Source organism: Mauremys reevesii, linkage group 4 (assembly GCF_016161935.1).
Source record: "Mauremys reevesii isolate NIE-2019 linkage group 4, ASM1616193v1, whole genome shotgun sequence".
Lineage (NCBI taxonomy): Eukaryota > Metazoa > Chordata > Testudines > Geoemydidae > Mauremys > Mauremys reevesii.
This window is the reverse complement of record NC_052626.1, coordinates 65,196,768-65,217,495: the sequence shown is the minus strand read 5'-3', so window position 1 is coordinate 65,217,495 and position 20,728 is coordinate 65,196,768. Positions and strand designations below refer to the sequence as shown.

The window sequence follows — 20,728 nt, the reverse complement described above, 5'->3', positions numbered from 1 at the left end:
CTCCCCTGTGTGCTGTGCTCCAATGCCCTCAGCCAGCCCCTCGCTTTGGGGGGTGGGGGCCTGGCGAGCTCAGCCTCCCTGCACCAGCCGCTCCTCCCTTGCTGCATGCAGAGTCCCTACGGTAAAATCCACCCTCCCTTGCAAACAAGGGCTCGCTCAGCTGAAGGGAGCCTACCTAGCTCAGTAAAAGGAGTTTAAAATGAGTTTAATTGCACTGCTTAACAGTATGATTAAAAAAATTAATCACGATTAATTGCAATTTTAATCACTTGACAGCCCTATTTAGGAACTCTTGTCATGAACCAAGACCCCATTGTACTACCCCAAACAGCTTACGATCTAAGCAGGGGCGGCTCTAGCGATTTCGCCGCCCCAAGCACGGCGGCACGCCGCGGGGGGTGCTCTGCCGGTCGCCAGTCCCGCGGCTCCGGTGGACCTCCCGCAGACGTGCCTGCGGATGCTCCACCCCAGCTGCGTGACCAGCAGACCCGCCGCAGGCATGCCTGCGGGAGGTCCACCGGAGCCACCTGACGCCCTCCCGGCGACCGGCAGAGCGCCTCCCGCGGCGTGCCGCCCCAAGCACGCGCTTGGCGTGCTGGGGCCTGGAGCCGCCCCTGGATCTAAGTATACGACTAGAGAAAATAGACTGATAAAGAAAGACAGGGGAGTATAAGGAAACAATGAGACAATATTGGTCACCCTGATAGTTACCTGTGTGCTGTGAATTTTGGGTGTGGTGGCACTCTAAAGTAAATTGCTTTTTGTTTTGGGATTTTAGTGTTCATCAAACAAAATTTTACAAATATCAGGTAAGTGTTTACATTCAAAAACCGGAAAAACATTTGGCTTTAACTATTTAAGCTGAAATTGACATGCTGGGTTTCTGTCTCAAGCTGAAGGTTTTTTTTTTTGGAAAATTTAATCTAAAACAGTCAGCATTTCCAAGTATGAGGAAGGGAAAGATATGCTTTGCCCATTTAAAAAAAATGTTCTGATATTTTCTTTTAACAGCCCCAGTGCCCCGAGGCAGGATCTGGGGCTTGAAATTTGGTAGTGGTGGTAGCCTTCGTATTAGAGATGTGCCTTTTGCCATCCCTGTGAAAATTTCCCCAAATTTGGCCAATTTAAAGAACAGGGGTTCTCAAACTGAGGGTCGGGACCCCTCAGGGGGTCATGAGGTCATTACATGGAGGGGTCACGAGCTGTCAACCTCCACTCCAAACCCTGCTTCCTTCCAGCATTTATAATGGTGGTAAATATATTAAAAAGTGTGTTTAATTTATTTTGGGGGGGGCACACTCAGAGGCTTGCAATGTGAAAAGGGTTGCCAGTAAAAAAAAGTTTGAGACCCACTGGAACTTGGAAAAATTGCCGTTCACACATGCTCAATAGAGTAATCCTATTTTAGCAACTAGCCTCTCAGAAGATTCTGTCCTCACTGAGCATTCTTTAGCCTCTCTGTTTCTAGTGCTGATCAGACTACACCTCCACCATCCTTGCAGATTGATTGAACTTGCTCCTATGTGTAAGTGTATGCCGCCACCATCCTAACCACAGAGCTGGGACTGGAAGCCAGTGGAGTGGGAAGAGGATGGGACTTGGAGTTAGAGGGAGAGGAGCTTGGCACTGGGATGAGAAGGGTAAGGAGTGAAGATGCGATTGGTTAGGCAAAGAAAATGGGACTGGGACTGGGACAAGGAGCCGGGGGGGGGGTGGGGGGGAGAGTAGGAGGGAAGATAGGAGAGAGAGGAGCGGGACAGAGATGATTTGGGGGGTGGGGGCCAGAATGGGCAACAGAGACTGTGCCCACTAGAGAACACTCACCTCTGCAGACTGGAATTGAATCCAAGTTTCCTGAGTCTCACCATTCCTCTTCTGTCAGCACATAGCTGTTGAACTCACTGGCAAGATGTGTTGTCATCCCCCTCTAGTCCTGGTCCACATGGAAGATGACAACCCAGTATTGCTATCAGTTACTCCATTAGCTGAAATGCCCTGGGTCTGTGCAGTTCATCTATGGTTCCAATCTTGCTGATGAACCATATGGATATTAATATGATGCCACATATTGGAATTTCTGGGTGTTTTTTTCAGTTTGCTTTTCTAAAAGTGCTAACAAATTACAATGAGGTTGCCAGTGCACATACATTATGTCAGTCTTTAACTACAAAATCACACACTATTTTTGAGTGCTTGACTTTGCAACTTAAATGTTCTTTTAGCTTAGTTTTTGTGTGTATGATTTAGGTTTAAATAGCCCAATACCCTCCACATCATCCCAGGAAGGGAGCCCCAAGTTGCTCCTCAAGTCTGCCTCCTGCTGCCTCCGTCTCACTATCCCCCACAGGTTCAGTATAATGAAAGTTCCAGTAAGACTACACAGTCAATTAATTTTACGTTGTACAGTATACAATTAGATCACCATTTAGGATCAGCTTCAAGAAAAAAAAATTGTGTCTGAGCACATACATTGTGAGTAAAAGCCTATACAGGGCCCCAGAATCCATGGAAGAATTTATTTTTCTTCAGGTCAAATTATATGTGGTTCTGTGAATTCAAATATAAAAACCTTTCCAATTTTTAGATAAGCAGAAATGCAGATATATTTATTGTATATTCCATTTTAGAATGAGAAAATTTCTTAAAGAACCATTCTGTAGAAGTACCTAAATGAGAAATTAGGAATCTGTTAAATTCCTAGCTGCTGAATTTAGGGAATAATACCCATATTAAATTATAAAAATTGTCTTGGTTTATTAAAAACAGTCTTTTGAACTGGTGCTGCTTTGCTGCTGTTGTTGTTGGTGTTCTTCGTCTGTTATAATTGCATTGAGAGTGGCCATTATTTCGGCTCCAAAAATAAGTGAACAGCCTTTGATGAACTGTCACCTGAATTAAATGTATTTGTGCAGAGCGAAGGCAAGTGCTTTATTTGATACCTATGTGGACAAGAACAAAGGTACCAGACCTTTTAAGACATTCCTATTAGGACTGTAGGTTTGGGACCTGAAAATGTTCTACAAATGAGCAAATGCCAAAACATGCATCACCTGATTCCTTAAATCAAATCCATCAATTCTTGTTACTGCCCCACATCACGTCAGTCAATGAAATCTAAAAATTCTTTCCTCTCTCTTTGATTCCCCTAGCCCTCCTCGGTCTCTGTTGCTCCTTTTGCTGTTTGTGTTTTCCTGTCTTCCCTGGGACATTCCTTTCCAAAGCTCTGGAGGGGCCAACGGCATTTCTCCTCTCCCCTGCCCTATGTTAGGTGCTGGGAAGTGCACCAGAATCTTGCTGCTTTCCTAGCCTGCTGTGGAGATTTTTTCCTACGTTACTCTTGCTGAATGTTGCAGCAGGAATTTCTACACTGCATCTGGGGGCATGTCTGCCAGCCCAGGTAGGTAGATGTGCACTAGTGGGGCTCAAGCTTGCACGGTAAAAACAGCAATGTGTACTTTTGAGGTTGGTCAAAAGCTTAGACTTTAAAGTCCATCTGTTCCCCTAGACCACACCAGAATGTCCACATTGCTGTGTTTAGTGAGCTAGCTCGAGCCTGGCTAGAGTGAGCCTGTGTTCCCAGGCTGTAAGACTCACTCCCAGCACCAGTGTAGACATACCCTGAGAAGCTGCAGGAGATTAGGGAACCACTTGGGAGTCCAGTAGAGGGCACATGAAATTGGGAACCTTTCGGGGAGACTAAACAGGTATGCCTAGGCCATCAACTTCCAATTGGTCTGAGCAGCCATTATTGATTCATGTTGGAGAATGAGAAATTCCTGCCTTCCCTCCAAGCTTTGAGGCTCATTCTACAAAATCATTTCCATTTCTTGGTAGTGAGGAATAGAACTTTTCAGAGTTGTGAGTTGTATCAGTCAACTTTTTTAGCCACTTCATCTCTTGGCCTCTGTTTTTCCGTCTGTAAAATCAAAATGTTTATCTCCATCTTGGGATGTTGTGATGTTTAATATTTATATAGTATTTCCTCCCATTCCATGTGAACCCACAACGAAGAAAAACAAAAATAATGAAATCTAACTGAATTCACAGAAGAACTTGCTGCTGTTTTCTCCATTTGTTCCTGCCTTTCTAGACATTTTTAGTTACCATAACACAAGGTAGTTTTGTTAAATGCTTCAGTTTCGTATTTTAGTTTCTGTGCTGCTAAGGAGATAGTCTCCCCTTCCCCCTGTCCTCTTTATGTTTAAGAGCTCATAATATGGAAAATAATAGATGTTCTAACTTAGGCCAAACTGTGATCATTCTAATAATAGTTAACAGACCTGTGAAACTTTAAACTGCAAAACATAAGGAAGTACTTCAGTGTAGGTTCTCCCTTTTGTCTTTACGTCATCAAACGAATGGGGATGTATTGTTTGTTAGTTGGTAAATCTGTGTTGAGGCCAAAAATATTTCTTCATTAAATTGCCCCAGATTTGGTATTTTAATCTTTTTCAACATAGCTTAAAAGACTTAATACACTTGAGACTTTGACAAAAATTCTAAGATTTGATAGCATTGCAGTATTTTACCCGTCAACTACTTATACTGCACTGTCTCTTTTACCAATCAAAATTATACTGCAGATCCATTGTTCTAAAATACTTATCCAAAATAGGTTGGCGGAGAGGAATGTCTAAGTTAACATGTTCTTCTACCTCTCTCAGTGCATGTTATCTGCTTGTGCCTTTTAGCTCTTTGGACAGGCACTGTCTGAATAATTGTATTGTACAGCAGTGAACGTGTGGGTGGTTAACAAATAATTTTGTTTGTATCTTGAACTGCGTGTTTGGCAACCCTTTGTGTGTGTGAAGGGAATGAACAATGTGTACCAAACTTTTGTTTGTAGTGGATTGTTCTATAGTGGTTAGTGCTGAGCAGCTGAATGTGATGGTAGGAAATAAGCATGTTTGCTTTGTATGGTTTTGTAGTGAATGGAGCTCTGTATTGGCTTAATTTCAAATTTCTAGAAAGGATGTATCTATTTAGAGCTCAAGCCAAAATGCTAAGTTATTACTATATAAAAGAAAGCAAACACTGTGCTTTGATTTATGCAGCATACCAAAACAGAGGGAGCCTAGAATTCATGTAGCAAACTGATGACTTAATAAATGCAATGAACATCGGCTTAGGTTATTTGATTCTTAGCTTCCAAAATTGAAATTAATGCTTTGTATATAAAGGTATCTACTCCCTTCAACACATTCTAAATATCTAATAATGCCATGTTGACTTCTGTGCCATGTTGACTATGTGGAAGTTGCAATACTTACAGAAAAACAGGTTTCCTTTACTCATAAATGAGTAAAATGTCTGTCATAAGGGTTCAGAAAAAATGCTTTGTTTTATCAAGTAACAAACAACTGATCAGAGCTAAACAAGAATAATGTTATGTTTTCTCTGAAATTAACGTGTCATCCCTTTATGAGATTCAGACATTGTCTCATTGGATTCAAAATTTGTGATCAAAGAACATTCCAGGACTGTTCTATATTTAAAACATAACAAAAGGATTAAAATATGTATTTTTGCACAGGACTTATCAAGGACCTTTGTTCTGTTAATCTAACTTTTTCCACTTAATATTTTGGTTTTAAGAATTGTTATTCCAGCATGTTTTATAGTTCTTGATACAGTAATTGAAATCACCACGGCTCCTATTTTCAACTGTAGCCTCCTCAATGATATTTTAAATCATGCTGAATAGATGAGCAGACTCCTTTTGCCAAGAGACATTAACATGACACTACTGCAGTTTATTTGGTAGTGCTTACATAAAAGTAAATGCTGAGGTATAAATAAATGCCTAATAGATTTCTGTGGGATTGAAACATAAATAAATATCCTCTTCATAAGATACCTTACTCTTTCATTTGAGGTTTATCCTTAATGTATTCTCATATCTTCAGGATATTCATGGGCATAATTATCATCATGTCTCCAAAATCATTTTTTTTGTTTTTACATGCAGTTCTTCCAGTTGTAAATATTTAAAACAAAGACTCACTTGGAAGAAATATTTGATAAGTATGAAGAGAATCAAAAGGTGCTAGACAAAATGTCATTTTAAAAAAGATGATTTTTCTAATGTACTAAGTTACGCATACCCAGAGTTCAAAACCTTTTCTTAATAAGCCAGGGTGTTTTTTTTTTTTTTTTTTTTTAAGCACTCACTCATCTCAGCCTCAGCTATTCAGTGACAGGCAAGAGAACTTAGCCTGGATTAGAGTACAGGAAAATTTTTTCTACAAATCACATTTTCCTTTGTTTTTATTGTCTAAAATATAATGTAATCGTTTCATGAATGGGGATAGTACATCTCTCTGTATTTAAGTTAGTTTCAAGAAACAGGAGATGGGGGAAGAACAGAATAATACTAACAAAAGCAGGATGGGGGGTATAAATTTCTGTATAGACAACAATTATGAAGTGCTTAATTTTTTTTTTTACCCTTCTCTACTCGTGTGTAAGTTTGTACTGAAATACTTTTCCCTGCTAAGGAAACCTTCCCTGATTCTAGGACTGTCAGTGTTATATAATATGATGATAATAAACATGTAGAAATGCAGCATCAACAGTTATTAAAGTACATCATTTTGAGTGAAATCCAGGTCCCACTGATGTCAGTGACAAAATTCCCAGTAACTGCAGTGGAGCCAGGATTTCATCTATTGTATTCCAAACCCTTTTTGCTTCTACAGCAGGCTACCACTGGCCATCCACAATCAGGTTTCCCATCCTCCCCATCATCTACAAAATCCTGTGTTCTATACAAATCCTGCATCTTGGCAGGGGATTAGACTAGATGACACTTGCGGTCCATTCTAACCCTGTGATTCTTATACTAGCCTCCCTGTCTAGAACCAAGATCTTCTATGTTCTCCATATTTGCAGGCTTCCTCTGCACTCTCCCAGTAAAATCAGGTTTCCCTTGAATCACTAAAATATTTTTCTCCCTTATCAGCCTTCTGACTAATTTCTGCTCCTTTTCACTCAAAGTCCCCTTTCCAAACTATCTGCTGCTATTTTCTCATTGTAAAGGTGCCTAGTATCTGTCTGAGGCCTGGACTACACTACGACTTTAGGTCGCATTTAGCAGCGTTACCTCGATTTACGCCTGGACCCGTCCACACGATGAAGCCCTTTTTTCCGACTTAAAGGGCTCTTTAAATCGATTTCTTTACTCCACCTCCGACGAGGGGATTAACACTGAAATCGGCTTTGCTGGGTCAAATTTGGGATAGTGTGGACGCAATGCGATGGTATTGGCCTCTGGGAGCGCTCCCAACTCAGATGCACTGGCCAGGTAGACAGGAAAAGGCCTGCGAACTTTTGAATTTCATTTCCTGTTTGGCCAGCATGTTTGCAGAGCTCATGCAGCGCTCATCAGCATGATGTGCACATTGCCCGGCCCATACTTTGTGAGAAGTCTATGACAGTGTCCCTCTCATCACCGTGCTGCTGTCGCCTCCTCACCTGGTTTTATGCAAAACAGTTGTCTGCTGTTGCTCTGACAGAAGGAGGGGCGACTGACAACATGGCTTACAGGGAATTAAAATCAACAAAAGAGGTGGCTTTGCATCAAGGAGAAACATAGACAACTGTCACACAGAATGGCCCCCTCAAGGATTGAACTCAAAACCCTGGGTTTAGCAGGCCGTTGATTTCACAAAACAAATCGGGTCAATTTCTTGTTTTGATCCATCTATCTTTTAGATCTTAGGCTGGCAGTAGACGGTGCAGTACGACTGCAAGCCATCGTCATCTCCTGGGTGCTCAGCAGAAGATGCTGCATTACGATTGCTAGCCATCATCTCCTGGGTGCTCGGCAGAAGATGGGAATGACCTGGCTGAGTCACTCCCATGTCTACCCAGGCGCCCCTGACCGAGGTCGGCTAAAAGAGCACCCAGGACTAGGACGATGATGGCTACCAATCGTAATGCACCGTCTGCTGCCAAAAGGCAAGGAGCTGCTGCTGTGTAGCAATGCAGTCACACGTCTGCCAGCACCCAGGAGACGTACGGTGACAATGAGCTGAGCGGGCTCCATGCTTGCCGTGATATGGCGTCTGCTCAGGTAACCCAGGAAAAAAGGCACAAAACCATTGTCTGCCATTGCTTTCATGGAGAGAGGGAGGGAGGGAGAGGGGGGCCTGATGACATGTACCCAGAACCACCCGTGACACTGTTTTTGCCCCATCAGGCATTGGGATCTCAACCCAGAATCCCAATGGGCAGCGGATACTGCAGGAACTGTGGGATAGCTACTCACAGCTACCCACAGCGCGACACTCCAGAAGTCGACGCTAGCCTCGCTACTGTGGATGCAGTCCGCTGACTTAATGCACTTAGAGCATTTTGTGAGGGGACACAATGGATGAATGGACTATAAAGTGGATAGAAAGCTGGCTAGGTTGTCGGGCTCAATGGGTAGTGATCAACGGCTCTGTCTAGTTGGCAGCCGGTATCAAGCGGAGTGCCCCAGGGGTCGGTCCTGGGGCTGGTTTTGTTCAACATCTTCATTAATGATCTGGATGGTGGGATGAATTCCACCCTCAGCAAGTTCGTGGATGACACTAAGCTGGGGGGGAGAAGTAGATACACTGGAAGGTAGGGATAGGGTCCAGAGTGACCTAGACAAATTGGAGGATTTGGCAAAAAGAAATCTGATGAGGTTCAACAAGGACAAGCGCAGAGTCTTGCGCTTAGGACAGAAGAATCCCATGCACCGCTACAGGCTGGGGACCAACTAAGTGGCAGTTCTGCAGAAAAGGACCTGGGGATTACAGTGGACAAGAAGCTGGATGTGAGTCAACAGTGTGTCCTTGTTGCTAAGGAGGCTAACAGCATATTGGGCGACATTAGTAGGAGGATTGCCAGCAGAGGGATTATTCCCCTCTATTTGGCACTGGTGAGGCCACATCTGGAGTATTGTGTCAAGTTTTGGGCCCCCCACTACAGAAAGGATGTGGACAAATTGGAGAGAGTCTAGCGGAGGGCAACAAAAAAGAGAAGAGTGAGGGGAGATTTGATAGCAGCCTTCAACTATCTGAAGGAGGCTTCCAAAGAGGATGGAGCTAGGCTGTTCTCAGTGGTGGCAGATGACAGAACAAGGAGCAATGATCCCAAGTTGCAGTGGGAGAGGTCTAGGTTGGATATTAGGAAAAAATATTTCACTAGGAGGGTGGTGAAGCACTACAATGGATTACCTAGGGAAGTGGTGGAATCTCTATTCTTAAACGTTTTTAAGGCCCGGATTGACAAAGCCCTGGCTGGGATGACTTAGTTGGTGTTTATCCTGCTTTGAGCAAGGGGTTGGACTAGATGACCTCCTGAGGTCTCTTCCAACCCTAATCCTCTGTGATTCAATGTGTTTTTGTTAAATCTTTAAACAAAAATAGTAGTTAATCTCTACATATAGTCTTCTTCTCTTAGGAATTAGCATCAAGAAGTACTTATGAATTTCTGCCTATACCCAGTGCAATTTGTAATAGTAATTTTTTTTAAATATTCCTTTTTAAAAAGACCACCCATTTTGTTGTTTAAAGTAACTGCCTTATTGTTGTGTTTTAAACATTTCTACCATCCTCTCTGTCCCCGCAGTGGCTTAAAGATTTTTATGCTTCCATGGAAAAGGAGAGAAGCTTGACAGTCTTTCTTTCTTTCTTCATCAATAATCCTATTTACAAGATTTCAATTGATGTATTTGTCAGTATTATTATATATTCTTGATATTTTTAATGGTCATACTCTGCTTTTTTCCCAGGTGATACGATTCATTGTATGGATGCTGAAGCTAAGTTCTGTGTATTGACCAACATGCCATGAAATTATAGTAAGTTTTTTGCCTTTTGCTTAAATCCACTTTTTTGTAAGCTGTTTTTTAGTTCTAAACAAAGGCCTGTGATACTCATGTAGAATCATTTTGCTCCATGTTAAGTGAGAAGCTTTACTACAGTATTCTAAGATACCAAGCTGTTGAAATGGAAAACAAAAATAGCATTTTGTGCCATCTATTTAAACATAAATGTGTTCAACTAGATTGGTTCAGTTTAAATCTGGACCTTCAAAGTAAAATCTGGACATTAGCACACCACAGAGTTGATTAATTTCACCTTCTGTCAAATTGTGCATTGCTTAGGCAGTTCACTGTAAATGCTAATCTCCATTTTATTTTTAGAAAACCATTAGTATCTCGGGGGGAATGTGGGAGTAATTGTCAAAGCTTAGCAAAGGACTGCTATTAAACCAAACTGCCAAAGCAGGTGTTGGGTGGGATCCCCTTCACTCTTATCAGTTAGATACTAGTGGTTCTACATTTTAAAAATGTGTGAATAAAGCAGCCCTGTCATGAAGAGATTTAATAAAATCTTCCTTTTCTTTTGGCATCATTTGTTTGTGGGTTTTTTGACGAGTATCTGTTTCTGTGTCTTTGCCCTGTTGTGAGTGCATGTGAATTTGTACTCCGTACCTCCTGTCCTCTGTTCTGTATTTGACATTTCAGTGTTTGTGTCTTTAACAAAATTCTTCATAACTAGTATGGGGAGGTGAATTAGTGAGGAGGGTGCACGAACTAGGGGCTGTGGAAGTAGGGCATTGGAGCTGAGCTGGTTTTGGGCAACAGTGGCGAGTAGTGTAGGGAGGGAGGTGTGTAGGGAATAAGGAGACAGCTTAGCTTCCTCAGCTCCCTGAATGTCCCCTTAGTTCATTGAATTTTTTTTCCATATCCTCCTTCCTCTGCTCCCTTACATGCCAACCCAGTCAGTTGCCCTAAATCCATGAAATCTAGAGCTTGTTTACGCTGCACTCAGTGGCGGTGTGAACTGAAGAGCACATCAGTGTTGCGCTGTAGCTGCCCCACATGGACACTGCTGATGCAAACTAGAAGGTACCCAGTTTGTGTTAATGTAGTCTGGTTCGAGGACTAGGTTAACGCAAACTGGGTACCTTCTAGTTTTGTGTCAGCAACATTCACATGGGGCAGCTACGGCGCAACCCTTTGTGCTCTTCAGTTCACATGTCCGTAGTCTGCACTGCAAGGTGGGGTAGCCATAGACATTTAAGTCATTTGAAATTCATTTGAAAATTTTATCCTACAGATTTAACAGAAATTCGGTTCTCTAGTGCTAAGACAATGAAGTTGAACAGCCTTCCTTGGCTCATTGCCTGTGGGGTCCAATTCAAATTAATTTTTTTTCCCACATGCATGTGTAAATCTTGCCAGCCCCACACTACTGCTATATGTAGCAAAAAGGCTATTATATTTGACAGGGAAGCCTTAAAAGTGAGTTTGTGGATTCCTACTTCTCCTTTTCCCTGAAACAACATCCTTATATAGAGGTGGACTGATACATGTGAGTGTTCAAAAGATCCATAGCTTTTTTGTGGTGAGGGGATGTGAGCTTATTAGAATTGATGCTCTCCTTCTGCAGATCACAATTGCCACTGACTTACGTAAATGAAGAGTGACTGACACAGGTCCATCAGCCTCTCTACTGAATAAGTTGGCTTGCTACATGGTCTAGATAGCTTTTCTTGCAAAGTATCTAAACCAACTCAGAAGGTTTGTAAATCTCTACAGGCCATTTCTAGCACACATCCCCACTTCTCAAGGTAATCAGAAAGGGCATTCTTACAATTTGTGCTTACATAACTTTTACCACTAGTATTCCCTAAGTGCTCTCTCCACATTGTAATCTATTTTCCCTTTTGGGTCAGATAAAAGGAATAAAAACACAACAGCTATTTGTTCTTTTTGAATCAATCAGGCTAGTTATCCTGACAATTGCAGAATGCTTTTGATAAATTCTTACATAGCTGTATTTCGTGTTGTCCTTCTTACCAGACAGCAGGATAGTGAAGAACATTGAGAGCTATGTAATTCACCAGAGTCAATAAATATAAACTCTCTCTTTATTTTAACAGTGTTATATAAGACTCCCGTTTTATTAATACAGTGTGTGCACATCTGTGTGTGTTAATAAGGCTCAGAAAAGCAATTACTTTGCATTTTTCTATTGAGGATTAAGGCTTAGTCATTATACATTAGTTTAAGGCTGTAGAGACCAGTTATGGTCCATTATCCTGAGGAGATAGGAAAATCTAGCATTCTCAAGGTAACCAGGAAGAAAACTGAAACACTTATTTTTCTAGGCTGCTGATAAACTTTAAAATTAATTTGCATTTACACTTAGTCACAGTCTTGTATTTCTAAAGCAGCCTGAATACAATTTGCCTTATCTTTACTCTGTTGTATAAACAGTTAAGTGGCAGTTGAAATTAAATTCTTTAACCACAAACCAAATTATCATATCCTAGCAAACTATACAAATTCACCTGCGGAAAAGTTAACTTTCTGCATTCCTCAGGTCTTAAGTTTTTAGAAGGAAAAAAGAAAAGCTAAGTTGTAAAATTTTCAATAATTTCCTAAGTCCCATTTTCAAAAGGAATTTAGAAGCCTCATTGTCATTGAAAGCCAATGGGACATAGGCTCCTAATTGTCTTAGTCACTTTTGAACATTTTACCCAAGAGCTCTTAAAGTGATTGCTAAGCCTCGCTCAATAAACTATCATAGAAAATTTTGGCAATCATTGCCCTAAGTCTAATAACCCATTTTTAGTGCAGATTATCAAGAAATGTTGGTGAAACAGCTCTGACAATTTCTAGAGATCTGAATTCCTTCAACCTCTTATCTGATTTTAGGTCTGATTATGGTGCAGAGACGTAATCTCATTGGTCAATGTTGTTTTTCTGAAGATGGATCAAAACCAGTTGTCCAAGCAGGTTTTTTTAGATCTGTTAGAAGCCATTGAATCTGTTTCCTACATGCTATTGATATGTCGGGGACACTGGCAAGGATATGTGGGGATATGATTGGATAGCTCTATTCTTTTCACTCTTCCTCCTCCTTCTACAATACATAGTCACACAGGTTTGAACTTCTGTTATTTCAAACTGAAATGTTTGTTTAGAAAAACTCTGAGGAAACCAGACAACATTTCCTGTGTAGCCACCAGTGTGGTCTTTTCTGTTCTTTGCCAAAATAAATACTTACTTTATAAAAGGAACAAAAACAATAAAAAAAAACCAAAAAAAACCTGTGGGTTGAGCCCACATCTGCTAAAGGAATGAAACTTAGAAAAAGCAATTGTTGGAGGAAAATATTCTGAGAGTAGGATAACATGGCACCTCAAGTGTCTGTTGCTTCATAGGTATTAAAATGTTTTTTCTTATTTATTTATGATTGCATATTTCATAGTGCTGTTTGCTTGCCATTAATGTTATTCATTTTCAAATTGCAAAGCCCAAAGTTTTAAAAAAATTACATGAGCATGTATCTATTTCAGATAGAAGGGGGGTTGGCAGTTATTTTAGAGAATTGCATGATTCATAAATTATTTAATAAGTTATTGAATACTGTTGGTGATCATAGCTTGTTAAATGGAAAACCATTTTTCTTCTGTAATAAATCACTTTTTTTTCCTCCAGAGTGGGAGTACAGTAAACTGGCATCTGCTGCTTTTTGTAAATTGATGAACTTTCTCAAATGAGAATATGATCCATCTTCTTTTTTTAAACTATGGTATGCTGCAGTCTCTGCAGCCTAGTCACATTTTCTGTTTCAACTTGTTTTCTGGACATAATAATAGCTTATACCTACATCCACATTAAAAATGCACAGCTTTCATAATCACATAGTTTAAACATCTCATTGACAGAAATTAATGTTTGTATATTCATGTCAAATCATTTGCATTTTATTTTTAAACCTAGACAAGCATTTCATTTCTGTGTTTTCAGAAGTAACTTGTTCTATGATGTTTAAAGTCCTGCCCTGAGACTTCAGAAAAGGAGTAAGAGGCAGTATGGAAGTATGTCGTGTGGGTTATCTTCTTTCTCTGGGAAGCTTCATGGTTTATTGGAGTGCATTGTATAAACACTTTCTCTTCACGTAGTTATCCACTAATTTGGGCAACTACACGAGGGAAATTTGCCATCCTACATGATTGACAGAAACCTCCCTCATCTGATGATATCTATCCCAGAACCTTGAAATATTTTGTATTCTTTGAACAAAGTGCTACAATTGAGGTAGTATTGATAGGAACGCTTTACCTGCTTTAATATTCTCCATATGTATAATAGAATATTACTATTTACTATACATGCCATTCTTCCTGATCATCCCCTTCAGCCAATCAGATGGTATTAAAATCTCAGTTGATGGGGTCGTAGTTGCACTGAGAATAGATGGTATTTGCTATTCCTGTGCTTCTGAGTGAATATGTAGCTTAATATATTTAGTGTTTTATATACACTATATGGCATAATACTTTAGACTGTGCAATGCAGCCTACACCATGTTACTGTTAGAACCTTAACTTTGCATTTCTAGACTCCGATTTTTAAATGTGCAACCGGAGGCCCCGATTCTGCCATTTGATCCATATAGGCAGACTCCTGTGCTTTCATGAATCCCCACTGACTTCCATGGAGCTCCATGTGAGTGTAGAGGTTCACCCATGTGCATCTGATTGCAGGATCAAGGCTTTAAAGGGAATGCTCTTGAGTAGAAAAACCACACGTCTCTGAACCATTTTTTAAATATATTATAATTAATATTTAGGATTACTGTGGTTGAAGGAAATTAAAATACTTTTTCCTATATTATTTGGTTTTGTGTGTAGCCACTTTCACTTTTCCCTTGTATAGTTGGATAGGTTCACCTTTTGTTTGTGTGATGCTTTAACATAGCAATAAGTTTTGGGAATTTTTTTTAATAGAAAAATGTGATTGCAAAAGCACATAAATTGGCATGAGGTCTCATGAGCAATTTTAGTACTTTAAACTATTTTAACCCATTCTTTTACTCCTGTCTGCAAATAATACATGGCATTGGTATAGCTCTTTTCACCTTTTAATGTCAGAGCATTTCACAAAAGTCTCATTATCAACATTTCTCAGATGGGAAAATGGAGAAACATGAATTAAGTGACTTGTCCAGGGTCACATGGGAAATGTGTGACAGAGTTGAAAGCAGCAACTAGGCTCCTGAATCCTAGTTCTGCGCATCTCCGTTCGACTGTAAAAGGTTGTAAGTCGTTTACACATGACATATTCTGCCAACAGGTGCACTATTTTGCTTTCCTTGCTCTGAATTTCCAGATCTACCTCTGGCCTATATTGTTTTCCTAATTTGTTCCTTGTTATTTAAATCTCCTCTGTTCTGTGGCTTTTTACTTGGTGCCCTGACTTACATAATTCAGAAAAAGCCCTTTAATGTGGACCAATCCTGTGCCCATTCAGGATAAATGGGGCTCTGTCATCGGACTATTTTCAATATGATTTCAGTGGCTGAAAATTGGAGGAACAAACATTGGAAATAGCAAAGGATCAAATGTGGAGAGTGGTGCCCACATTAGCTTATCTGGTGATTGTAAGCCGCCTCCACAGCAGGCTGTGTTCTAGCAGCTATATTGTTTTTAGGAAAATGGAAGTAACTCTTGAATATTATGCCCAAGAGTCTTTGGGTTTGATAGAAGAGGACTCTTCATTGTGCTCCCTGAGAGAAGGGGATTTAAAACCTAGGAAAAGATACAGAAAGTGACTTATCTAATGTGAAGGGAAACCTGGTATGCTGGTAGGATTCTTAGTGTCTTTATGGCTCATGATCTCATCAGAGAAGGAGTGAATAACATGTTACATAGCACAGTTGTCAAACATGTTCTGTGGCTGAAACTATAGACAGCTGATCATGTCAGCTGTTCAGTGGTGAATATTTCTTCACCTGCTAAAAGAACTTAATATTTAACAATAATACTTGCTGTAGTAGAATCCTTTCCGACAGGGTATAGTGATATACCTAGACAGAGTGACTTGTGCTTTCAAATTGGTTTCTGAAAGAATTATGTACAAGCAGAGAGATTATTTCAGACAAGCAGTTACCTATTTTTTGATTTAAAAGCAAGTAGTCTTTAGACGCATATTGAGGTTAGGTACTTTTAAGCATTTTATTTATGAAGAGGTATCGGTCATACGCCTCCCTTCCCTATGATTTATGTAATAAAGTTTTGAACAGTCTATAGATGAATATGCTCAAAGTTCAAGTTGTCCTTAAAGCTTTTGAGAGAGAGAGAGAGAGTGGAGCGATGATAGGTTGTGAAAAACAGCAGTGCACTCTTTTTAAGTCAAATGGTTCTTTCTTGAAGCCACCAGTTTTATTTGGAATGCCATAACCAGTTTGCCCTCTTCATCATATTCCTCTCTGTAAGTAGTATTCTTTCTCACTGATATACAATAAATTAGATTGCTGACAAGGGTCACCATGGTTTCTAATCACAAGACAATTGTGGGTATAGACAGAACAAGCAAATGAGACCCTTGTCTACATGTCTCTTTCCCAAATCAAGGGTTTCTTAGCCACTTTGTAGGAACTCTTCATTTTGTGGTGTCCCACAGTTGTGCAGTCATAACAATTTTGTTTTAAAGTGCGGAAATATTTATGAAGAGGAGGATTTAAAAAAATAAGTAACTGTTAATGTTAGCAAGAGTGTAGGAGTCCTTTTTAGAGTCCTTGATTATACATAGGCTTGGAAGGATTAGATTTTTACTGGTAAATATCAGTAAAAACTTCGATTTTGCTGCACACATACAAACCGATGAAAAATATTTTCATCAGTAATCAAAATGTACTGATAGGCAAAGTATAAAAATGCATCTTGAGAACTTCTTAGAGTTGGATTAAAAGATATTTAATTGTCTATTTTGACATGTGGCGATGCCAGTTTGTGGTTTTAACAGTTATAAAGCTTTAATTATTTGAATCTCAACATCTAGTGCAACGGTTCTCAAACTGTGGGTTGGGACCTCAAAGTGGGTCGCGATCCAGTTTTAATGGGGTCGCCATGGCTGGCGTTAGACTTGCTGGGGGCCAAAGCTGAAGTCTGGGCCTCAACGCCTCGGTCCGAAGCCCAAGCCCTACCACCCAGGGCTGAAGCCAAAGCCCAAGGGCTTCACCCTGGGTGGTGGTGTCCAGGGTACAGGCCCCCTGCCTGAAGCTGAAGCCCTTGGGCTTCGGCTTTGTCCCCGTTCCCGTCCCCCCTCCCCCCCGGAGTGGTGGTTTTTGGGCTTTGGCTTTAGCCTCCCCCCCCTGCCCCTGCTGGGGCTTGGGACGGCTCAGGCTTCGGTCCCCGCTTCTGGGGTCGTGTAGTAATTTTTGTTGTCAGAAGGGGGTCATGGTGCAATGAAGTTTGAGAACCCCTGCTCTAGTGTTATTAAATTATTCTGCCCCCCCGTCCCCGTTTTGACCCCTTCATAATATTGTGCAAATGTAAACTGTGAAAATATAAATTGATTAAAAAAATAAGTTTTTTAAAATAAACGTCAGTATTCTCAATCAAACTTATAAAATAAACATCCATTTCTGCCAAGTCTAATTATGGATCAAATCAGTTGATGTATCTTAAATAACGTATATACTCGTTCATAAGCCGAATATTTTTGGTAAAAAAGTGAAGCATCAAAGAACGGGGGTTGGCTTATAAACAGGTCTACACCAAAATTTGATGATTTTAAGCTCCATGGAAATACTGAATTGAATATCTAATAATAAGACTCTTTAAAGTCTCATATTGTTCTAAGGTATTTGTTTTAAATATCCATTTACTGGTTTTAAATATTGACTGTAATTTTGAAGGTGAATACATATTTGTTCAGTTATTATAACAATAACAGGTTTTTCGTTAGATTATATTAAAATAATTCTAGCAAAACTTTTGAGTGTTTCTTGTGATGCCAACTTTTAAAATATAGCAGGAGTCAGAAAACTTTGGCTCCTGGCCCATCAGGGTAAGCCACTGGCGGGTCAGGACGTTTTGTTTACTTGGAGCGTCTGCAGGCACAGAGCCCCTCAGCTCTCAGTGGCTGTGGTTTGCTGTTCCCAGCCAATGGGAGCTGTGGGAATCCCTGTGCAGGAGTCAGAAATCTCATTGTACACAGTGTAAGAGAAGGTGGTAACTAAATTAGTTTAGTTCCTCCCTGCAGCCTGTACATATATAGAAGGTGGTATGACTACTGTCAAACTAGAATCTGGTAAACAGAATACAACCATTTTATCTAGGGAGCATGGAGTTCCCATTGTTAGACACTTCAAAAGATGCAAGGGAGTAGTTCAATATTGTTGTCTATTACTTGTGTATCAGTCCACATTGCTATTTTGGTTTTAAGATCCCTCAACCCCAAAAGATGCACAGCATTGAATTTGTTGTTGTCATGATTAATTTCTTCAGTAGTCTCATTTCTACTGATATTGGTGAGGAAATTTACTAACATTTATAAATGTGTGTGTGTGTGTGTGTATTTTAATAAAAGCAAATGATAAAATAAAAGCAAATGATCTGCAGGGGCATTGTTGTCTGCTTTCCATTCTGTTGTTTGTGGGCAATACTCTCATCTTGTCTACACACATTTAGTATAATTTAACATAATTTCATAGATGAAGCTTTGGCTTTTGGAGAAGTCGCCCCGTTTTTTAAAAAGAGCTAAGGAGCTGGTATTCTGCTTGTTTATCCATTACTAAAGTTTAGTGTCCAATTAAGAGATCTGCCTACCCTCGACACATAGGCACTGAATATTCATTCTTGACTTCTGTAATGCCAGCTTTAATTGGTAGTAATCTAGTTTTGCGATGCATCATCTAATTGGGCTGGCTCCTTTGATGTGGTCTTACCCCGTTAATATTAGGGAAGGTCAGACTAGACAGCCAGTAAAACATGCCAAAAAGGTAGAACGATAGTAGGAAGGTATGCGCTCTGACCATGAGTAGAGTGGGATTTTTTTTACTTCTCAGTAACACTGAAACTGATTAAAAGTGCCATTCCACCATTCTTTCAGTGAATGACAAGCATCTCACATTTGTAGAGTTTCAGGGTGGAGCACACATGGGGAAATTTACAATAGATCTTTCTTAAGTACATTTATTTCTCTAATTTTACTCATTATAAAATAGGTTAGTTTTCTTCTCACAATCAGACTCTTAATCCTTCAATGAGATCAGAATACTGTATTGGTGGCATTACAACTTCCATTGAGAAAATATCAGAGGGGTAGCCGGTTTTCTGGAAGGTCACCAATGCATTGTAGTTTCCTCAGGAAATCAGTGGTGTCACGGAGATAGCTGGGAGTGCTGGTAACATAGGGTCTGAGTAGAGAGTCCACATATCCAGACAGTCCTTCAGTGAGAGTTCCAATGCCCGAGATGATGGGGCGTCCAGGATTTCCGGGTTTGTGAATCTTGGGTAGTAGATAGAATAACCCTGGTCGGGGCTCGAAGGGTATGTTGATTTATCCTCACACACAACTATTTCAAATTTAATGACAATATATATCTCCAGATCAGTGGCACCGCTATGGGCACCCGCATGGCCCCACAATATGCCAATATTTTTATGGCCGACCTGGAACAACGCTTCCTCAGCTCCTGTCCACTCATGCCCCTTCTCTACCTACGCTACATTGATGACATCTTCATCATCTGGACCCATGGGAAGGAGACTCTGGAAAAATTCCACCACGATTTCAACAGCTTCCACCCCTCCATCAACCTCAGCATGGACCAATCTACACGGGAGATCCACTTCCTAGACACCACGGTGCAAATAAGTGATGGTCACATTAACACCACCCTATACCGAAAACCTACCGACCGCTATGCCTACCTTCATGCCTCCAGCTTCCATCCCGGACACACCACAAGATCCATTGTCTACAGCCAAGCACTGAGGTACAACCGTATCTGCTCTAACCCCACAGACAGAGGCCAACACCTAGAAAATCTCCAGCAAGCATTCTCAAGACTACAGTACCCACACGAGGAAATAAGGAAACAGATCAGCAGAGCCAGACGTGTACCCAGAAGCCTCCTACTGCAAGACAAACCTAAGAAAGAAACCAACAGGACTCCACTGGCCATCACATACAGTCCCCAGCTAAAACCCCTCCAACGCATCATCAGGGATCTACAACCCATCCTGGACAATGATCCCACACTTTCACAGGCCTTGGGTGGCAGGCCAGTCCTCGCCCACAGACAACCTGCCAACCTGAAGCATATTCTCACCAGCAACTGCACACCACACCATAGTAACTCTAGGTCAGGAACCAATCCATGCAATAAACCTCGATGCCAACTCTGCCCACATATCTACACCAGCAACACCATCACAGGACCTAACCAGATCAGCCACACCATCACCGATTCATTCACCTGCACGTCCACCAATGTAATATATGCCATCATATGCCAGCAATGCCCCTCTGCTATGTACATCGGCCAAACTGGACAGTCTCTAAGGAAAAGGATAAATGGACACAAATCAGACATTAGGAATGGCAATATACAAAAACCTGTAGGAGAACACTTCAACCTCCCTGGCCACACAATAGCAGATCTTAAGGTGGCCATCCTGCAGCAAAAAAACTTTAGGACCAGACTTCAAAGAGAAACTGCTGAGCTCCAGTTCATCTGCAAATTTGACACCATCAGCTCAGGATTAAACAAAGACTGTGAATGGCTTGCCAATTACAGAACCAGTTTCTCCTCCCTTGGTTTTCACACCTCAACTGCTAGAACAGAGCCTCATCCTCCCTGATTGATCTAACCTCGTTATCTCTAGCTTGCTTCTTGCTTGCTTATATATACCTGCCCCTGGAAATTTCCACTACTTGCATCCG

General features: G+C 40.8%; 1 protein-coding gene across 12 annotated transcripts in view; it reads left to right on the top strand.

Annotated features, from left to right (window-relative positions):
- The window catches only part of SIPA1L1 (signal induced proliferation associated 1 like 1), a 382,714-nt gene that overhangs the window by 205,306 nt on the left and 156,680 nt on the right, over nt 1–20,728 (top strand). For 10 of the 12 annotated variants that reach the window (XM_039534586.1, XM_039534589.1, XM_039534591.1 and 7 more), the window contains one exon: nt 9,764–9,832. The exons of 1 other annotated variant lie outside the window; for it this stretch is intronic. The gene's annotated coding sequence lies outside the window, so the exon portion shown is untranslated. Of the gene's footprint in view, nt 1–9,763; nt 9,833–11,429; nt 11,561–20,728 lie in introns of all 12 variants that reach the window. One more of the 12 variants, XM_039534588.1, reaches the window with a different exon arrangement.